Here is a 3,785-nt window from a genome sequence, read left to right as displayed (position 1 = left end):
GTGGAACCAAGTCATAAAGACAAATAGCCTCAGGTCAGTCACACAGATGTCACAAAATTCATGCCCTGAGATTTGTACATGTTGCTCAAAGTAGTTTCTCAAAAATCTCTCAAAGTTTGACTTTTGCTCAATGGATAATCTGCTATATATATCAGAAGCAGCTGATTAGAAGAAGAGTCTATTACAAGGCAGTAACCTGATAGTGGCAATATAGTAAAAGTGAGGGCAAGAAGATAAAACTGGAATCATTAGAATTAAAAACAATAACTGTGTGGGAAAAAATAATCCTGTTTGAAGTCTTTGAAGAAAAAATTATAACACAGTGGAGTGATTCTCATTCATTCTAAATACCTAAATAGACAGGAAAAACTTGCTAGCAATGCATTGTTTCAAAAGATAGAAAGTTCCAACTCAAAGTGGTGAACAAGTCCTGGGATCTATCAACCTTCCTTTTCCAAATTTCACTGAAATGATAGTGAGAAAATATAAAATGAGATCAAACCTAAACTATACTGTGAACAGGAGAAATGGTACCAACAACACACCCAAGTCTTTGATCACTTTCCGAAAGATGGAAAATTTCTGGCCTTGAGTTGGTGGATGACTTAGGGTGCAGAAGGTCACAGCCTAGAACTCATTCACAGGATAAGGCTTGAGCAGTGGAAGGATGGACTTCCCTGCAGAGTCCCAAGAGACCCCCGAGTGTGGAAGTCACAGGACTAAGAGGCGACTTACGTGATTAATTGCAAGTCCGTCTCACCTTGCCCCTCCCATCCCCTCTCATTCCATTTAGTTAGAACAACTGACACATTCAGGGTTCCGCCCAGGTTGAAATCAAGAAACTGATTGGAAAGAAAGTGAATGTTCAGTGTAGACAGGGCTAAGTTTCTGGTCTGGGGCAGGGGGCAGGAAGCAGAGAACTGAACTCATTTGCCCACTTCCTCCCTCACATTGTTAAATGAAGCCAGGTCATTGATGCAAAGGCATCAATATCAGTGCCCAGCCAGGGAAAGGTGGAGAGAGATTTACATCATTTGCTGACATGAACCATCCTCATTCTTTAATCAAAAATTAAAAATGAGCCACAATAATTACCAGATATATGAGAAAAATGAAGTGTATATCAATAGCACACACACACAGAAAGACCAAACTGAACAAACAGAACATTTCTCCAGAAAAGTCTGTTCAGAAACACGGTATTATTTTTAAATTTCTAATTAACAATATCAGATAAATTTACTAATCAAAAGCAAGAAGTAGTTTTGGCAAACTTAGAATGGGACTGCTGAAGCAAGAGCTTTAACAGAATGACTAGGAGCTAAAGTAGAAGAACTCTAGAATGTTCAACAAATAAATAAAGATATGAAATAGCTGACAAAAGTTGAAAGATATAGAAGATCAGCCTCAAAGTCCAACATAAATATAATAGTTTTAGAGAAAATATAGAAAATGTAATAATAACCAGTGCCACAGAAGAAGAAAACTTCCTCAGCAGATTGACAGTGTCTCCTTAGTACTAAGGGGATGGATGAAAAAGACTCATGTGGAACAGTCCATATAAAGTATCAGAACACCAAAAGTAAAAGAGGGATCTAAAATGTAGGAGAGTGAATGAAGAAAGAGAAAGAAAAAAAAAAAAGTCAGGTATTATAAAAAGAATTAACAAGTAGTTTCTGCTGCTGCTAAGTCACTTTAGTTGTGTCTGACTCTGTGTGACCCCATAGACAGCAGCCCACCAGGCTCCTCTGTCCCAGGGATTCTCCAGGCAAGAATACTGGAGTGGGTTACCATTTCCTTCTCCAATCAGAGTGACGTTTAATTCAAGTTAACAACATTGTATACTGGAGGACATGATGCAATGTTTTCAATGCCTTGGGAAAAAGTGTTTTAAATCCAGGAATCTATACCCAGTCAAATTTTCATCCAAGTGTAAGGGCAAAATAATGACATGTTTATATAGCAAGTACTTGGAAGGTTACTTACGTCAGATAAATTATTCAAAACTTGGAATTAAGCAAAAAGATAACTTTTTTTTTTGGTGTGTTTCCAGTACACTGCTGGGCTTGACTTCCTATTGTTAAGGCAATTTGCAACTTGATAAGGACAGAGGTTAACTTGTCTAGATGATCTTTATCTTACAGACTCAACCAACTTCTGCATGATTTGTGGACCCATTGGATGTTGACTAGTTTTGTATCTAACTCAGCATTTTTATAACACTTACAACTGCTTTTAGGTGAAAGAGAAAATATTAGTTGCTCAGTCATGCCTGACTGTGTGTGACCCCATGGACTGTAGCCCACCAGGCTCATCCGCCCATGGGATTTTCCAGGCAAGAATATTGGAGTGGGTTGCCATTTAGGTACTTAACTTCTTAAGTGTATATCTGGACCAGTTTTAACAATTTGCTGATATTGTCATCAAATTTTAAGTTGAATAAAATCTTTGGAAAATGTTTACATTTGCAGAAGAGTCATTTTCTAACATTACCCATATCTCCCATCTGAAAACTTACTTGAAATAGTACTTCAGATATGACGTAATTTCCTTTTCAATGGCTCTTGACACACTCTTGGTTTTACAGTTGATATCTGTGTGCTATAATTCTATAAATATTTAAAAATTAAATTGTGTGACTCATATTTCCCAACAGAATATAAATATTACAAACTTTGACAAGTCAAAGTAATGGTATTGCTGAAAAAGTCAGGAGGGGGAGGAGAAGAGTAAAGGAGAAGGACATGATAAAGGAGTTAATTCCCTGTGTTACACAGTGGGGAGGGATGAGAGACTGCCTACAGCTAACAGAATAAGAAATAGAAGTTTGTTATAAAGTCTAACAACTAAAAAGCCTAAAATTAATACCAGCCTCCAAATTTTAAGTCTGGGAGCTAGGAGATTATGCTAACACAACTAATTTCCTAACCTCCCTTATGTGCAGACAAAAGATATATTGTCTAAATATTTGTAGTTGAAATAACAGGTACCTAAGCATAACAAAAATATAATAATAACCTTCAGTAGAAATAAAATCAGAAAATGACTAAAAGTAGTTTCCATTAGGGGTTGGGACTAGGAATAGAGAACTGTTAGGAGTTAAATTGAGTCCCCTCAAATTCAGGCTGAAGCCCTAACCCTCAACATGAGTGTATTTGGGAATAGGGCCTTTATCTTTATGGAGGTAACTGGTGTTAAATGTGGTCATAAGGGTAAGGCCCTAATCCCACTGGACTGGTATCCTTATGAAAATAAGACACACCACAGTTCTCTCATTCTCACGTACACACAGAGTAAACGTCATGCAATGATACAGTGAGAAGGTGGCCATTTGCAAGCCAGGAGAAAGCCCGTACCAAAAACTGGATCTGTTCATGCTTCAGTCTTGGATTTCTAGCCGCCAGAATTGTGAGAAAATAAATTTCTGTTGTTTAAGCCATCTAACGTGTGTTATTTTATTATGGCAGCTCAAGCTAATACATTGTAGATGAAAACTTTTCAACTGGTATTCCTCTGTACTGCTAATTCTTTTTTTTTTTTATCATATGCTTATTTTTAAAAATATTAGAATGGAAATTATTATACTAATACTATGCTTTAAGATAATTAACTAAAATGTGGCGTTTAAAGAAAGGTACGGTTCAGTTCAGTTCAGTTCAGTAGCTCAGTTGTGTCCGACTCTTTCTGACCCCATGAATTGCAGCACGCCAGGCCTCCCTGTCCATCACCAACTACCGGAGTTCACCCAGACTCACATCCATCGAGTCAGTGATACCATTCAGCCA

This window comes from Capricornis sumatraensis, chromosome 2, assembly GCF_032405125.1.
Source record: "Capricornis sumatraensis isolate serow.1 chromosome 2, serow.2, whole genome shotgun sequence".
NCBI classification, from domain to species: Eukaryota; Metazoa; Chordata; class Mammalia; order Artiodactyla; family Bovidae; genus Capricornis; species Capricornis sumatraensis.
Note: the sequence above shows the minus strand (reverse complement) of the source record.